We start from the raw sequence: 19,122 nt of genomic DNA on the forward strand, positions 1-19,122 counted from the left end.
AGCTGAAAACAAGAAAACATAACTAGCAGACAGCTCTAAGTGGATCTAATCCAACCGGTCGAATCCTCCTCTCTTGGCCTCCTGCCTGAGTCAATGTCTGTGTATAACTTTGTATGTAAAATCAGGTTACAAGATGTTACGCGCGTGCGTGAAAACATGTGCACGTCATCATCGGTATCCGAAAGCTATTTGCAAAATTTTAACTGTTTTTCAAAGCAGTTAAAACAACACAACAGAACCGACCCACCAACGACATCAGCAGCAGTAGGTAGCGTTACCAAACGCAGTGCCTTGAAGCGCAAAATGAGCTTCCGCGGTGGTGGTGGCTGACGCTCACACTTCTGTCAGGCAATGGACATTCGGTTTTCGTCCCGTTTCTACTGTTGTTGTTTTGCTGCCGTCGACATTCATTAAAAATGAATTACGCATTCCGGTGCGTGGGTAGGAACGTGTGTGAGGTAGTCGGTAAGGGAAATTTGTCTGGTGATACGATGCAAATGCCACCCATCGCAAATTGCAGGCAGTTCGGAGGCGATACAATTTTGCGGAGACAATTCTGTGGAGAATCCTCTCGGGATTCTGTGGAGAATCCTCTCGGGATTCTGTGGAGAATCCTCTCGGGGTTCTGTGGAGAATCCTCTCGGGATTCTGTGGAGAATCCTCTCGGGATTCTGTGAAGAATCCTCTCGGGATTCTGTGGAGAATCCTCTCGGGATTCTGTGGAGAATCCTCTCGGGATTATGTGGAGAATCCTCTCGGGATTCTGTGGAGAATCCTCTCGGGATTCTGTGGAGAATCCTCTCGGGATTCTGTGGAGAATCCTCTCGGGATTCTGTGGAGAATCCTCTCGGGATTCTGTGGAGAATCCTCTCGGGATTCTGTGGAGAATCCTCTCGGGATTCTGTGGAGAATCCTCTCGGGATTCTGTGGAGAATCCTCTCGGGATTCTGTGGAGAATCCTCTCGGGATTCTGTGGAGAATCCTCTCGGGATTCTGTGGGGAATCCTCTCGGGATTCTGTGGAGAATCCTCTCGGGATTCTGTGGGGAATCCTCTCGGGATTCTGTGGAGAATCCTCTCGGGATTCTGTGGAGAATCCTCTCGGGATTCTGTGGAGAATCCTCTCGGGATTCTGTGGAGAATCCTCTCGGGATTCTGTGGAGAATCCTCTCGGGATTCTGTGGAGAATCCTCTCGGGATTCTGTGGAGAATCCTCTCGGGATTCTGTGGAGAATCCTCTCGGGATTCTGTGGAGAATCCTCTCGGGATTCTGTGGAGAATCCTCTCGGGATTCTGTGGAGAATCCTCTCGGGATTCTGTGGAGAATCCTCTCGGGATTCTGTGGAGAATCCTCTCGGGATTCTGTGGAGAATCCTCTCGGGATTCTGTGGAGAATCCTCTCAGGATTCTGTGGAGAATCCTCTCGGGATTCTGTGGAGATTCCTCTCGGGATTCTGTGGAGAATCCTCTCGGGATTATGTGGAGAATCCTCTCGGGATTCTGTGGAGAATCCTCTCGGGATTCTGTGGAGAATCCTCTCGGGATTCTGTGGAGAATCCTCTCGGGATTCTGTGGAGAATCCTCTCGGGATTCTGTGGAGAATCCTCTCGGGATTCTGTGGAGAATCCTCTCGGGATTCTGTGGTGCATCCTCTCGGGATTCTGTGGAGAATCCTCTCGGGATTCTGTGGAGAATCCTCTCGGGATTCTGTGGAGAATCCTCTCGGGATTCTGTGGAGAATCCTCTCGGGATTCTGTGGAGAATCCTCTCGGGATTCTGTGGAGAATCCTCTCGGGATTCTGTGGAGAATCCTCTCGGGATTCTGTGGAGAATCCTCTCGGGATTCTGTGGAGAATCCTCTCGGGATTCTGTGGAGAATCCTCTCGGGATTCTGTGGAGAATCCTCTCGGGATTCTGTGGAGAATCCTCTCGGGATTCTGTGGAGAATCCTCTCGGGATTCTGTGGAGAATCCTCTCGGGATTCTGTGGAGAATCCTCTCGGGATTCTGTGGAGAATCCTCTCGGGATTCTGTGGAGAATCCTCTCGGGATTCTGTGGAGAATCCTCCCGGGATTCTGTGGAGAATTCTCTCGGGATTCTGTGGAGAATCCTCTCGGGATTCGGTGGAGAATCCTCTCGAGATTCTGTGGAGAATCCTCTCGGGATTCTGTGGAGAATCCTCTCGGGATTCTGTGGAGAATTCTCTCGGGATTCTGTGGAGAATCCTCTCGGGATTCTGTGGAGAATCCTCTCGGGATTCGGTGGAGAATCCTCTCGAGATTCTGTGGAGAATATTCTCGGGATTCTGTGGAGAATCCTCTCAGGATTCTGTGGAGAATCCTCTCAGGATTCTGTGGAGAATCCTCTCGGGATTCTGTGGAGAACCCTCTCGGGATTCTGTGGAGAACCCTCTCGGGATTCTGTGGAGAACCCTCTCGGGATTCTGTGGAGAACCCTCTCGGGATTCTGTGGAGAATCCTCTCGGGATTCTGTGGAGAATCCTCTCGGGATTCTGTGGAGAATTCTCTTAGGATTCTGTGGAGAATCCTCTCGGGATTCTGTGGAGAATCCTCTCGGGATTCTGTGAAGAATCCTCTCGGGATTCTGTGGAGAATCCTCTCGGGATTCTGTGGAGAATCCTCTCGGGATTCTGTGGAGAATCCTCTCGGGATTCTGTGGAGAATCCTCTCGGGATTCTGTGGAGAATCCTCTCGGGATTCTGTGGAGAATTCTCTTAGGATTCTGTGGAGAATTCTCTCCGGATTCTGTGGAGAATCCTCTCGGGATTCTGTGGAGAATCCTCTCGGGATTCTGTGGAGAATCCTCTCGGGATTCTGTGGAGAATCCTCTCTGGTTTCTGTGGAGAATTCTCTCGGGATTCTGTGGAGAATCCTCTCGGGATTCTGTGGAGAATCCTCTCAGGATTCTGAGCAGAATCCTCTCTGGTTTCTGTGAAGAATCCTCCTGGGATTCTGTGGAGAATTCTCTCGGGATTCTGTGGAGAATCCTCTCGGGATTCTGTGGAGAATCCTCTCGGGATTCTGTGGAGAATCCTCTCAGGATTCTGAGCAGAATCCTCTCAGGATTCTGAGCAGAATCCTCTCAGGATTCTGAGCAGAATCCTCTCAGGATTCTATTCTGTGGAGAATCCTCTCGGGATTCTGTGGAGAATCCTCTCGGGATTCTGTGGAGAATCCTCTCGGGATTTTGTGGAGAATCCTCTCGGAATTCTGTGGAGAATCCTCTCGGGATTCTGTGGAGAATCCTCTCGGGATTCTGTGGAGAATCCTCTCGGGATTCTGTGGAGAATCCTCTCGGGATTCTGTGGAGAATCCTCTCGGGATTCTGTGGAGAATCCTCTCGGGATTCTGTGGAGAATCCTCTCGGGATTCTGTGGAAAATCCTCTCGGGATTCTGTGGAGAATCCTCTCGGGATTCTGTGGAGAATCCTCTCGGGATTCTGTGGAGAATCCTCTCGGGATTCTGTGGAGAATCCTCTCGGGATTCTGTGGAGAATCCTCTCGGGATTTCAGGATTCTGTAGAGAATTTTTGCAGGATTCTGCAGCGAAGTGTCACCTGAGCACAGTTTTGCTGGTTTGATCAGAAAAGAAACCTACTTGAAAATATCGCATATCCTTAGCATCATCTGCAATGACGGCTACGCGTTGCAACTAGCGGAAAGAGATATGTTTGCGAATTTACGACCGAGTTTTTACGATCGCCATAAAGTCGCATTTAGCGCGTCTTGTGTTCCGAACTGCGCCGCACGCCGAACCTATATACAGGGGATACTCAAAATAACTGGGACAGGTAAAATTTTCACTTTTCAAAAAATGTTCAAGTCGCTGTAACTTTTCGAAAAGGGCATCAAATATTCTCAAATTTTTACTGTAAGTTCATCAACTAGTTGTGTATCAGTGTTCAAAATTTGGAAAAGATTGGGCCATTCTACACGAAGTTATTAAGACTCTAGAAAAAGGTATAATTATTCGATAACCAACTTTGAACTGTTATATCTCGGGATTCAATGAACCGAATGCAATGAAATTTTGACCATTTATGACTAATATAATGAACTTTGAAAAACAGTTGACTTAATTTGAAATTATCAATAAGAAAAAAAAGTTATGGCGATTTCATCTATTCCATGCTTTTTGAATAAATTTATCTACTTTTCACATGCATCCCATTACTTATTCAATTTAATGAAGGCTACTTGGTTGCTTTCCTTTGAAACATAAATATATTCAATTCAATTAGAGGGAATTTAAATGAACTATAATTACTATCTCAAATTTTGAAACGATGATGAAGTTTTGGATAATTTGGAGTTATTTTAGAAAAATAATCTAATCAAAATAATTTTCTTACGTGTAAAGAATTTCAAGTTTAGTCAAATGTTTTTAATAGCTCATTATAAAAGTCATAAATGATTAAAATTTCATTGCATTCGGATCATTGAATCCGGAGATATAACAGCTCAAAATTGGCTATCGGATAATTATACCTTTTTCTAGAACCTTTATAACTTTGTGTAGAATGGCCCGATCTTTTCCAAATTTTGACCACTGATACACAACTAGTTGATGAACTTACAGTAAAAATTTGAGACTATTTGATGCCCTTTTCGAAAAGTTACAGCGACTTGAACATTTTTTGAAAAGTGAAAATTTTACCTGTCCCAGTTATTTTGAGTATCCCCTGTAGCTACGATGGAGAAACGAAACTATTTTCCTACCCCGATGCGTTCGGTGCGGTGTTGTCTGTTGCAATTCGATTTTTTTTTCTCGCTTCTCGCGAACAAGATACTCAAGGATCATCCTCCGAAACGGGGGCGGCTGCAACGACGACGACGGCGGCGGTGACTGCGACTGTGCCGCCAAAGACGGCGGTATCGTTCAAAAACATACTTCGCTCGATGGGAGACTTTTGTATGAAATCGATAAGGCGCTCGTTTGAGCACTCAAACCTCAAACTAGAGACGCTCTGAACTGTCGTCATCATGCACCACTGCACCGCTTGGGCGACGTTGGCAGTAAAACACAGAATTATTATCGCTCGTTCGTAATGCGATTTCCTTAGTGCTGAGCTGCTCCTCAGACGCGACCCCCACGTCGCGTCAGGGCGCGTAGTTATCACCTCGGAGAATCCGCGTTCACAGTTGAGCCCAACTAAGACCAGTCAGAGCCGCCGCCAAACCAACTATGGCTCTAGGGAGGGGTGGGGGGGTCAGATCAGCAATCGGCCGTACCTGATCTAGGGGGATGTCGGTTTTATGACGGAATCATTAAAAAGTGTTGTTACCAGGCTGGTATGCTAATTTGAGCCACGTTGTACGATGCACTGACTGGCAGCAGGGTTTGGGCTCCCACGATGATGGTGGGAGGCGACCGATGGAATCGATTTCAAAGATCAATATGGTCATCACCGTGGCGCACTGGTGCAATTACCTCATCATGAGTACAAGGCGGTCCGTTGTTGGTTTGACCGCTTCTAATCTGAATAGTTTAATTTGACCCTCGTTAAACTGCATATCGTTCAAACTGAAAATGAGTCATACGTCATAAATAACTATGGACCATAGTCAAACGGAACGCACGGGAAGGCAGCCCTAGGGGAAGCGGAACGCAGTAGATTAGGCGAGCCGAAATCTCTGCAGGGAAACAGACGGGAGCCTCCAGACGGACAAACGCGAAGTGATTGAAAGTTGGAAGGTGCATTTCGATCAGCATTTGAATTAAGGATTTTCTACAGAATCCCCAAAGGATTCTCCACACAATGCTTAAGGAATTCTAAAAAAAGTCCTGAGAGGATTCTACATAGAATTCGGAGAGGATTCTCCACAGAATTCGGAGAGGATTCTCCACAGAATCCTGGAAGGATTCTCTTCAGAAACATGGAAGGATTATCTTCGGAATCATGAGAGATTCTCTACAGAGTATTCACCACAAAATTCTGAGATGATTCACGACAGAATCGTAAAAGGATTTTTCACTGAATTCTTAAAGCATGCTCCACAGAATCCTTAGAGGATTCTCAAGAGAATCCAGAGAGGATTCTCAAGAGAATCCAGAGAGGATTCTCCATAGAATTCTGAGAGAATTCGCGAAAGAATCGTGAGAGGATTTTCGACAGAACCCTTAGAGGACTCTTCACTGAATTCTGAGAGGATTCCCGACAGAGTCCTGAGAGGATTCTCTTCATAATCCTGAGAGAATTCTCCACAGAATCCAGAGGATTCTATTCAGAATCCTGATAGGATTCACTTCAGAAGCCTGAGAGGATTCTTTTCAGAATCCTGAAAGTTTTCCCTTCAAAATCCTGAGAAGTATCGTGAGAGGATTCTCTTCAGAATCCTAAGAGGATTCTCTTCAGAATCCTAAGAGGATTATTTTTAGAATCCTGTGAGGATCCTTTTCAGAGTCCTGAAGGGATTCTCCACAGAGTCCTGAAGGGATTCTCCACAGAGTCCTGAAGGGATTCTCCACAGAGTCCTGAAGGGATTCTCCACAGAATCCTGAAGGGATTCTCCACAGAATCCTGAAGGGATTCTCCACAGAATCCTGAAGGGATTCTCCACAGAATCCTGAAGGGATTCTCCACAGAATCCTGAAGGGATTCTCCACAGAATCCTGAAGGGATTCTCCACAGAATCCTGAAGGGATTCTCCACAGAATCCTGAAGGGATTCTCCACAGAATCCTGAAGGGATTCTCCACAGAATCCTGAAGGGATTCTCCACGAAATCCTGAAGGGATTCTCCACATAATCCTGAAGGGATTCTCCACAGAATCCTGAAGGGATTCTTCACAGAATCCTGAAGGGATTCTCCACAGAATCCTGAAGGGATTCTCCACAGAATCCTGAAGGGATTCTCCACAGAATCCTGAAGGGATTCTCCACAGAATCCTGAAGGGATTCTCCACAGAATCCTGAAGGGATTCTCCACAGAATCCTGAAGGGATTCTCCACAGAATCCTAAAGGGATTCTCCACAGAATCCTGAAGGGATTCTCCACAGAATCCTGAAGGGATTCTCCACAGAATCCTGAAGGGATTCTTCTCAGAATCAGGGATTCTTCTCAGAATCCTGAAGGGATTCTCCACAGAATCCTGAAGGGATTCTCCACAGAATCCTGAAGGGATTCTCCACAGAATCCTGAAGGGATTCTCCACAGAATCCTGAAGGGATTCTCCACAGAATCTTGAAGGGATTCTCCACAGAATCCTGAAGGGATTCTCCACAGAATCCTGAAGGGATTCTCCACAGAATCCTGAAGGGATTCTCCACAGAATCCTGAAGGGATTCTCCACAGAATCCTGAAGGGATTCTCCACAGAATCCTGAAGGGATTCTCCACAGAATCCTGAAGGGATTCTCCACAGAATCCTGAAGGGATTCTCCACAGAATCCTGAAGGGATTCTCCACAGAATCCTGAAGGGATTCTCCACAGAATCCTGAAGGGATTCTCCACAGAATCCTGACGGGATTCTCCACAGAATCCTGAAGGGATTCTCCACAGAATCCTGAAGGGATTCTCCACAGAATCCTGAAGGGATTCTCCACAGAATCCTGAAGGGATTCTCCACAGAATCCTGAAGGGATTCTCCACAGAATCCTGAAGGGATTCTCCACAGAATCCTGAAGGGATTCTCCACAGAATCCTGAAGGGATTCTCCACAGAATCCTGAAGGGATTCTCCACATAATCCTGAAGGGATTCTCCACAGAATCCTGAAGGGATTCTCCACAGAATCCTGAAGGGATTCTCCACAGAATCCTGAAGGGATTCTCCACAGAATCCTGAAGGGATTCTCCACAGAATCCTGAAGGGATTCTCCACAGAATCCTGAAGGGATTCTTCACAGAATCCTGAAGGGATTCTCCACAGAATCCTGAAGGGATTCTTCACAGAATCCTGAAGGGATTCTCCACAGAATCCTGAAGGGATTCTCCACAGAATCCTGAAGGGATTCTCCACAGAATCCTGAAGGGATTCTCCACAGAATCCTGAAGGGATTCTCCACAGAATCCTGAAGGGATTCTCCACAGAATCCTGAAGGGATTCTCCACAGAATCCTGAAGGGATTCTCCACAGAATCCTGAAGGGATTCTCCACAGAATCCTGAAGGGATTCTCCACAGAATCCTGAAGGGATTCTCCACAGAATCCTGAAGGGATTCTCCACAGAATCCTGAAGGGATTCTCCACAGAATCCTGAAGGGATTCTCCACAGAATCCTGAAGGGATTCTCCACAGAATCCTGAAGGGATTCTCCACAGAATCCTGAAGGGATTCTCCACAGAATCCTGAAGGGATTCTCCTCAGAATCCTGAAGGGATTCTCCTCAGAATCCTGAAGGGATTCTCCTCAGAATCCTGAAAGGATTCTCCTCAGAATCCTGAAGGGATTCTCCTCAGAATCCTGAAGGGATTCTTCTCAGAATCCTGAAGGGATTCTTCTCAGAATCCTGAAGGGATTCTTCTCAGAATCCTGAAGGGATGCTCCACAGAATCCTGAAGGGATTCTCCTCAAAATCCTGAAGGGATTCTCCACAGAATCCTGAAGGGATTCTTCTCAGAATCCTGAAGGGATTCTCCACAGAATCCTGAAGGGATTCTTCTCAGAATCCTGAAAGGATTCTCCCCAGAATCTTGAAAGGATTCTCCCCAGAATCCTGAAAGAATTCTCCCCAGAATCCTGAAAGGATTCTCCCCAGAATCCTGAAAGGATTCTCCCCAGAATCCTGAAAGGATTCTCCCCAGAATCCTGAAAGGGTTCTCCCCAGAATCCTGAAAGGATTCTCCCCAGAATCCTGAAAGGATTCTCCCCAGAATCCTGAAAGGATTCTCCCCAGAATCCTGAAAGGATTCTCACCAGAATCCATTGTTAGATGAATGTCGGAAAATCGCTGGAGAAACCACTGAAGGAGTTCCTGGTGGAATCCATGAAGGAGTTTATGAACAAATCCTTCGATGAATTCCAGGAAAAATCACAGGAATTGCAGAACGAATTCCTGGAGGAGTTTCCTGCAGGAATCCTTGAAGGGCTCATCAAGATATCACTGAAGAAATCTCTTTTGGAAGTTTAAGAAAAAATCCAGAAAGAATTCCAGGATACATCTTTGAAGGAATTGAATCCCTGAAAGAACTGCTGAAGTAAACCCTTATGATGACCAAGGGGGATCGTTGAGGACATTTCTGGTGGAATATCAGAAGGAACTATTGGAGGAACCTTTTGAAAAAAATCCGGAGGAATCCCTGAAAAAATCCTGCATGTAGCCCGCATAGAATACCTGGCTGGAAGCAGTGTTTGGAAGTCGAAGTGATAAAACAAAACCACTCAGCAGTTTTTGTTCCCTTCTGTTGGTGGTCTGTGTTAGTTACCAGGCGCGTCTATGTTCTCTCGTCGAGTCATGTGATCCACAAAAGTATGCAAAGAAGATACTCCGATTTACACAAGCCACGGCGATAAGCGGACATCGTTCAATGTAACACTTTCTGATGCTCTGTCTTCGTTCGTGCTTCGCATTCATTAGCGCTGCCGAGCATCTTCTCTCTTGAATATGCTCTTGTTGCGAACCGGGCAAGAGCGTTTCCGAGCACGTTGCATCAGCTTCTTCTACATTTGTCGAGTGTAAATCACTCAGTTGCTCGCAATGAAATTCCAAACACTGTATGCCAAATAACTAAATAATGGTACCATGATCCTACATGTTAAATGTTTTATAATTTCTATTGCCAATTTGTTATTCTGCTACATACCTGTACATTTTGCACAACCTGACATAGGCGATAAAAACGTGTGACATTCCTTTCCGTGCTTTCAATTCAACAGCGGCAATGATTCCAAAAGCTTTAATTGAAAACTACTTTTGAACTGTACTTTATCTCAGACCTAAATACCATTCTTTTGCACTCTCTTCCCACAGGTTTCACGGAAAGTTTAAGGCGAATTTTATCGTAACGGTGACGATTGGCAGCAGCCTACATCTACCTAGCAAACGTATGTTATCTTTAAGTTTTAAAACTAAATGTTTCACCAAAACAGAGAAAAAAATTCATGTTGTCATGGTATTTGATAAAAAAAAATTCATTCATACTAGTTTGGAAACGTACTTCTGGAAAAAAAAAGTTATTGGCAACTCTCAAATCTCAAACCAAAAAAAAAATGAATGCAAATTCTCATTAAAAATGTACGCTAAAAGAGTTACTCAAACCAAATTTGGCATCGAACACTTACATATATGAATCAACCAAATGAATGAAAGCTACAGAAACTAAAAGTTCAAACTGTGATAAAACAAGAAAAAAAAACAAGAAGAACGAGCATGGGGATTGAAGATGATGGTAAAATGATCATCAACCACATCGAGACCCCAGGGAAGTGACAATCGTAACCTGTTGTAGTCAGAGTAGCGTGCTGTGACTGTCGCAGTGCGTAAGCCAAATGCCGATTTTGACACAGGCTAACGGCGATGAAATCAGCTGACGCTGCATAAATTATCCTGGACTGATAGAAAATCAAACTCTCATTGACACTGTTTTGGAGAGTAACAATTTGGTCATTGAAACATTTGAGTCACAGTAATCATCATTATCAGCTTGATATTGAACAGCCTCCTATGACAGTCCAATGACAGTGAAGGTGATGCAATATCAGTATCCATCTGACAGTCGGACTGATATTGCGCAACTCTGGTTGTATCAGCGTTGCCATTCATCCTGGTTTTGTGCTTCTCTGAAGCATTGGAAATGCTTTTAAAAACCAATGTGACAGCTTTTAGGCAGCTCTGTTAATACTACTGGGAAGTACCCAGGTAACAACTTGATGCTGTACAAACGTGTCTCCAACTATTTTAAATCAGCTTTCATTTGAACGAAAGCTGAATCCTATATTCAGCTCCTATACATCTAATTCTGGTGATTTTATTCAACTTTTAGCAGATTTGAGGTTCACTAAAAGGCTGTTTTAAGGCTTATTATGCGCTTAATCAGCAATCATGTTTATTTATTAATTATGGAAAAATAAAAACACATTCGTGAGCCCATTTTTACCTTTAGCGGTCATTGTGTTCAGCCACTGACACCATTAACCAGCCAATGTTCAGCCAATACTCTCACTGTTCAGCATCCATTGTTACTTGGGTAGTGCTTCCGAGAAGCATTGCGAATGCTTGTGGAAAGCATTTCTAGTGCTTCTGGGAAGTACACCGCACAGGGTTTGATTACGTGAAATAATTTTCGATTGTTGCTTCCCCGATATTGAAAAACAGAATACATGGGATATTTGAAATGGTTCTCCGGTGAATATTCTTTGGTATGTGTAGTTCTATATGATCACCATCATTACCACCGTCATTGCTAGTAGATTGAAGCTGGCATGTTGTCCTAATATTACTGAAATCTTCACCTATTGGAGTTTTCCATTGGCTTGATGGAGCATATGCTTTGGATATTAGTTTTATTCGATAAACCGTTTTCCTTACTATTCTTTAAAATAGTAAAAATTATCTGTCGAATTGAGGAATAAATTTAAATCATACTCAGTCGTTGGTGGTTCCTTGGAAAGGTTTCGCTGTAGGCCAAATTAAGCACCTAAATTTATGAACAGATTCCAAACAATCTCAAATCTATTCTTGGTTTAATCTACTTTATTGTTTTCATTTCCTATTAAGTTTACTTTCGTATGTATGTATATCACTGGTGATCACTTGTTTTAGTAGACGTTAGATTGATGCAGAAGATTACACGACAGTGACCTTTTCTTTTGTAGAGTAGTGTCTCCTAGACGAAGCGGGCGTTTTCTTGTTCGTAGGTTAACGAGATTTTGACCCCAAAGCTCTTCACTTAAATAGTAGAATCACATCGGTTAATAGTACAGCAAAATTGAGGTTAGGTTCAAAGCGTTAACAGTTAGTTAAATTGTAAACTTTTACTTAAACTAGAGAGCAGGCAAAACAAAATTTTGTACAGTTAAGGTAAGGTAGATGCACGAACGAATAGAAAACAAACAAGGTGGTTAAAAAAGGTACGAATTGCTGTTTCATGCTCGCTTTGATACGAACGTGTGAAATGTCTCCCATGGATGATGTTTTAGCAATTGAAATGTGATATTCATGTTGAAATGTATTATTGTTTTTTTCGTTTGTGCGTACCATTTTTGGCTTTAAGATGAAGAAAAAATAATATGTAGGTACTGCAACCAACGTCATCGATGATTTGTACAATTTTAGACAACTAGGAAGCCTGGCATCCACAGATCGAATTTAAGTCCTGAGAGGAGAGAAGAAGAGTCACATTAAATGAGATTCGTAGATAGTACACACCCTATTGGAAGCATTCTAAATATTTGATCTCCACCGATTGGTATTTTTTCTTATGTTCCTTATAAACTGCAAAACGAAGAGAAGTAAAGAAACGTCAAATTATGTCCAAAATTCTCGTCCAAACGCTATGATAAAAGCAAAAGAAACAAAACAAAACCAGTTCCATTGATAAAGGAAACAAATTCATTTCGACTGTAGCTGTACAGAAGACTAGGATTAATCCCCCTCAGATGGAAACAACTGCATCAGAGCCGATCACCCAAAACATAACCTACAAAACGAAACTCACCGCTCCAGAAAGTGATCCCCAGCTGTAAATAGCCCCGGCCCATATCTCCCGAAAACCCTATTTGAAAACTCATCCAACATATATTTAATGTAGCCACAGAAACGAATTTACCTAGCAACTTAAAACATCAATAAAATATTGAAAACAAACACAAAAACAACCCACTAGTGGTAAGCAAACAATAGAATAATTCAGAGTTGTACACAACGTCGTCAACTTCAATGGTGCAAAACAAACCTGTTTAACAAATACAAATAACACGCGACGAGTGTGGATTGAGTAAATTGCGCACTCTCACACAACCATGCAGAGTCAGAGATCCACGTAATAACGTAATAAAACAAACACACACACACACCCACAGAAAGAGAGACAGTCCGCCACGCCGGGTTCGCCCGAGCAAACAAAACACGAGTGTTTTTCTTTCTTTTCTTTCTCTTCGGTTTTCGAGAGTTTAGAATGTAGTAGTTGATAGGTAATTTATTAAGGCGAAACACAATTACAAACTACCAGAGCGTACTTGCACTACTTATAGTTATTTCAAACAGCGATTCAGGTTTTAAGTTTTGTGTTTCGTACCGATTGTGCGCGCGCGCCCCTTTTTAGCCCACCACTTGTAGGAAATCCGATCCGCTAGCAACCAGAGCAGAAACAGGGAGATACTGGAGGGGAAAAGAGAGCGAAGAATACAAACAAAAAGGTTTATGCAATACAATGGTTATTACTTTACTGTTAATTTTGTAAAACTTGAAAGAGCTGTACATTAGCACCGGCAGAAGAGTATGCATCAAGCGCCAGAAAATGGAAAAAGAAGAAATAAATTATTATTTTAAATCATGGATTGTCTGTTTCCTTTTGTTTCCAATATCCGAATGAAGACTCATGAAAATGATGACACACACATTCATACATGTGTAAGGTAAGTTTGCGATTTGAAAAACGAAAACATCACATTAACATCTCAAGAGAGATTTCAGTTAAATCTTCGGAGAAATAGTAGTAGAATCCAGAATTCCAATATTCTGCAGGAATCTGCAGAGATTCTACTGCAATTTATCCGAAGATTATACTAAAATTTCTCCAAAGATTTTACTGGAATCTCTCCAGAGATACCATTGGATTCTCTTCAAAAAATCTATGGAATTTCTCCAGAGATTATGCTGGAATCTTTCCAGATATTCGGCTGAAAGCTCTCAAGAGATTTCGCTAGAATCTTTTCAGAAATTCTACTGAAATCTCTTCGGAGATTCTACTGCAATTCAGATTTTAGTAGAATCTATTGGAAGCAGAATCTCTGGAGAGATTTCAGAAGCATGTCTGAAGAGATTCCAGTAGAATCTCTGGAGTGATTCCAGTAGGATCTCTGGAGAGATTCGAGCAGAATCTCTGAAAAAAATCCAGTAGAATCTCTGGAGAGATTCCAGTACAATCTCTGGAGAGATTCCAGTAGAATCTCTGGAGGGATTCCAGTCGAATCCCTGGAGAGATTCCAGTCGAATCCCTGGAAAAATTCCAGTCGAACCCCTGGAGAGATTCCAGTCGAATCCCCGGAGAGATTCCTGTCGAATCCCCGGAGAGATTCCTGTCGAATCCCTGGAGAGATTCCAGTCGAATCCCTGGAGAGATTCCAGTCGAATCCCTGGAGAGATTCCAGTCGAATCCCTGGAGAGATTCCAGTCGAATCTCTGGAGAGATTCCAGTCGAATCTCTGGAGAGATTCCAGTCGAATCTCTGGAGAGATTCCAGTCGAATCTCTGGAGAGATCCCAGTCGAAGCTCTGGAGAGATTCCAGTCGAATCTCTGGAGAGATTCCAGTCGAATCTCTGGAGAGACTCCAGTCGAATCTCTGGAGGGATTCCAGTCGAATCTCTGGAGAGATTCCAGTCGAATCTCTGGAGAGATTCCAGTCGAATCTCTGGAGAGATTCCAGTCGAATCTCTGGAGAGATCCCAGTCGAAGCTCTGGAGAGATTCCAGTCGAATCTCTGGAGAGATTCCAGTCGAATCTCTGGAGAGACTCCAGTCGAATCTCTGGAGGGATTCCAGTCGAATCTCTGGAGAGATTCCAGTCGAATCTCTGGAGAGATTCCAGTCGAATCCCTGGAAAGATTCCAGTCGAAGCTATGGAGAGATTCCAGTCGAAGCTCTGGAGAGATTCCAGTCGAATCTCTGGAGAGATTCCAGTCAAATCTCTTGAGAAATTCCAGTCGAATCTCTGGAGAGATTCCAGTCGAATCTTTGGAGAGATTGCAGTCGAATCTTTGGAGAGATTGCAGTCGAATCTCTGGAGATGTTCCAGTTGAATCTCTGGAGAGATTCCAGTCGAATCTCTGAAAAGATTCTAGTCAAATCTCTGAAAAGATTCCAGTCGAATCTTTGGAAAGATTCCAATCGAATCTCTGGAAAGATTCCAGAAGAATCTTTGGAGAGATTCCAGTTGAATCTCTGGAGAGATTCCAGTCGAATCTCTGGATAGATTCCAGTCGAATCTCTGGAGAGATTCCAGTCGAATCTCTGGAGAGATTTCAGTCGAATCTCTGGAGAGATTCCAGTCGAATCTCTGGAGAGATTCCAGTCGAATCTCTGAAAAGATTCAAGTAGAATCTCTGAAAAGATTCAAGTAGAATCTCTGAAGAGATTCTAGTCGAATCTCTGGAGAGATTCCAGTCGAATCTCTGGAGAAGTTCCAGTCGAATCTCTGGAGAGATTCCAGTCGAATCTCTGAAGAGGTTCCAGTAGAATCTCTGGAGAGATTCCAGTCGAATCTCTGGAGAGATTCCAGTCGAATCTCTGGAGAGATTCCAGTAGAATCTCTGGAGAGATTCCAGTCAAATCTCTGGAGAGATTCCAGTCGAATCTTTGGAGAAATTGCAGTCGAATCTCTGGAGATGTTCCAGTTGAATCTCTGGAGAGATTCCAGTCGAATCTCTGGAAAGATTCCAGTCGAATCTCTGGAGAGATTCCAGTCGAATCTCTGGAGAGATTCCAGTCGAATCTCTGGAGAGATTCCAGTCGAATCTCTGGAGAGATTCCAGTCGAATCTCTGGAGAGATTCCAGTCGAATCTCTGGAGAGATTCCAGTCGAATCTCTGGAGAGATTCCAGTCGAAACTTTGGAGAGCTTCCAGTCGAATCTCTGGAGAGATTCCAGTCGAATCTCTGGAGAGATTCCAGTAAAATCTCTGGAGAGATTCCAGTCGAATCTCTGGAGAGATTCCAGTCGAATCAAATCTCTCCGAAGATTCTTTTGGAATCTTTCCGGAGATTCTTTTGGAATCTTTCCGGAGATTCGTCTGGAATCTCTCCAGAAATTCGTCTGGAATCTCTCCAGAGATTCGTCTGGCATCTCTCCAGATATTCGTCTGGAATCTCTCCAGAGATTCGTCTGGAATCTCTGCAGAGATTCTTCCCAAATCTTTCCAAAGATTCTGTTGGAATCACTCCAGAGATTCTGCTGGAATCTCTCCAGGAATTCTACTGGAATCTCTTCAGAGATTCTGCTGGAATCTCTCCAGAGATTCTGCTGGAATCTCTCCAGAGATTCTCCTATTATCTCTCCAGAGATTATACTGAAGTTTCTCCTGAGATTCTACTGGAGTCTCTCCAAAGATTCTACTGGAATCTATCCAGAGATTTCACTGGAATCCCTCCAGAGATTCTACTGAAACATCTCCAGAGATTCTACTGGTATCTGTCCAGCAGAGATGTCAGATTCACAGATTTTTCTGTATTACACAGATTTTTGACCTTCATACTCACCAGATACAGAGTACAGAAAAATACAGATTTTTGAAATGTGATACAGATTTCTCCAGAAAGCATAACATTTGAAGCTATTTTCAATAAATTAATTGTAAACTTTATTATTTGTTGCTTAAACTTTCATGAATTTAAAAGAAATTGTACATTTTCTTATTAGCTTTACAATAATATATACCAGTAACAATAAAAACCGTTAAAAAGTAGTACATTTTTGTTAGTTTTTATTGAAATCTAGGACTTTCGGTGTCTGCTCTACTCTCAAATACGACAATACATATAGAAAAATCTGTATTGATACAGATTTTTGATAAAATAAATCTGGCATCTATGCTGTCCAGTGATTCTACTGGAACCTCTCCAGAGATTCGTCTGGAATCTCTCCAGAGATTCTGCTGGAATCTTTCCATAGATTCAGCTGGAATCTCTTCAGAGATTCTGCTGGAATCTCTCCAGAGATTTTTTTGTTATCTCTCCAGAGATTATACTGGAGTTTCTCGAGAGATTCTACTGGAGTCTCTCCAAAGATTCGACTGGAATCTCTCCAGAGATTTCACTGGAATCTTTGCAGAGATTCTACTGGAATCTCTCCAGAGATTCTACTGGCATCTGTCCAGTGATTCCACTGAAATCTCTCCAAAGATTCTACTGGAATCTCTCCAGAGATTCGACTGGAATCTCTCCAGAGATTCTACTGGAATCACTACAGAGATTTTGCTAGAATTTCTCCAGAGATTTTGCTAGAATCTCTCCAGAGATTTTGCTGGAATCTCTGCAGAGATTTTGCTGGAATCTCTGCAGAGATTCTGCTGGAATCTCTGCAGAGATTTTGCTGGAATCTCTTCAGAGATTTTGCTGGAATCTCTCCAGAGATTTTGCTGGAGTCTCTCCAGAGATTTTGCTGGAATCTCTCCAGAGATTTTGCTGGAATCTCTGCAGAGATTTTGCTGGAATCTCTGCAGAGATTTTGCTGGAATCTCTGCAGAGATTTTGCTGGAATCTCTGCAGAGATTTTGCTGGAATCTCTCCAGAGATTTTGCTGGAATCTCTGCAGAGATTTTGCTGGAATCTCTGCAGAGATTCTGCTGGAATCTCTGCAGAGATTTTGCTGGAATCTCTTCAGAGATTTTGCTGGAATCTCTCCAGAGATTTTGCTGGAATCTCTCCAGAGATTTTGCTGGAATCTCTCCAGAGATTCTGCTGGAATCTCTCCAGAGATTCTTCTGTTATCTCTCCAGAGATTATACTGAAGTTTCTCCAGAGATTCTACTGGAGTCTCTCCAAAGATTCTACTGGAATCTCTCCAGAAATTTCACTGGAATCTCTCCAGAGATTCTACTTGAATCTCTCCAGAGATTCTACTGGAATCTCTCCAGAGATTCTACTGGAATCTCTCCAGAGATTCTACTGGGATCTCTCCAGAGATTCTACTGGAGTCTCTTCAAAGATTCTACTGGAATCTCTCCAGAATTTTCACTGGAATCTCTCCAGAGATTCTACTGGAATCTCTCCAGAGGTTCTACTGGGATCTCTCCAGAGATTCGACTGGAATCTCTCCAGAGATTCTACTGGAATCACTCCAGAGATTTTGCTGGAATCTCTTCAGAGATTTTGCTAGAATCTCTCCAGAGATTTTGCTGGAATCTCTCTAGAGATTTTGCTGGAATCTCTCCAGAGATAGATTTTGCTGGAATCTCTGCAGAGATTTTGCTGGAATCTCTGCAGAGATTTTGCTGGAATCTCTCCAGAGATTTTGCTGGAATCTCTCCAGAGATTTTGCTGGAATCTCTCGAGAAATTTTGCTGGAATCTCTCCAGAGATTTTGCTGGAATCTCTCCAGAGATTTTGCTGGAATCTCTCTAGAGATTTTGCTGGAATCTCTCCAGAGATTTTGCTGGAATCTCTCGAGAAATTTTGCTGGAATCTCTCCAGAGATTTTGCTGGAATCTCTCCAGAGATTTTGCTGGAATCTCTCTAGAGATTTTGCTGGAATCTATCCAGAGATTTTGCTGGAATCTCTCGAGAAATTTTGCTGGAATCTCTCCAGAGATTTTGCTGGAATCTATCCAGAGATTTTGCTGGAATCTCTCGAGAAATTTTGCTGGAATCTCTCCAGAGATTCTTCTGTTATCGCTTCAGAGATTATACTGAAGTTTCTCCAGAGATTCTACTGGAGTCTCTCCAAAGATTCTATTGGAATCTCTCCAGAAATTTCACCACCGTATCCTTTTGGCTTTGGCCACCTTTTTGATGCTGGGTTCGCCGTAAAGTGTAGTGCGCTCGTTATTCATTTTTCTCCGCCACACATCATTCTCCTTGTTGCCAATATCCCAAAAAAGCCTTGTAAATTAGATGACCAGTGATCTAACTTGAATAAGGTAATGCAAGGATGCAATTTAGAGAAAGAAACATTGTCTTAAAACGAGAAAAAAAATTAGACGTGAATCTCCGATATTGCGTGTAGAAAGTTTTGCTTGATCTGTCATCATATTTAATTAGAAAACCAAACCCACAACCCACAATTGAACGAACAGCATACATTCTAAACATAGTACACAAGACGGAGAGCAAACAAACTGTCTAGTACTTAACCAAACTCAACCCCTCAATAAAACAATTAACCCGAGAATGGACAACAGGATAATCACTCGTCATCCCATCATCATATCGTACACTCAGCCCACCCAACCGACTCATCGTCCGTCGTCCCCTATCGCATTGCAAAAGCAATAATCTCCGGCAAACAATCT

The 19,122-nt window shown here is 43.1% G+C and overlaps 1 protein-coding gene across 1 annotated transcript in view; it reads left to right on the plus strand.

Annotated features, from left to right (window-relative positions):
• LOC109399007 (uncharacterized) overlaps window positions 1-13,454 on the plus strand; it is a 234,228-nt gene extending 220,774 nt beyond the window's left edge. The window contains exon 8 of the mRNA XM_062859812.1: window positions 9,930-13,454. The gene's annotated coding sequence lies outside the window, so the exon portion shown is untranslated. The remainder of the gene's footprint in view (window positions 1-9,929) is intronic.
• The last annotated feature ends 5,668 nt before the right edge of the window (window positions 13,455-19,122 follow it).

Source organism: Aedes albopictus, chromosome 1, assembly GCF_035046485.1.
Source record: "Aedes albopictus strain Foshan chromosome 1, AalbF5, whole genome shotgun sequence".
In the NCBI taxonomy this organism is placed as follows: Eukaryota; Metazoa; Arthropoda; class Insecta; order Diptera; family Culicidae; genus Aedes; species Aedes albopictus.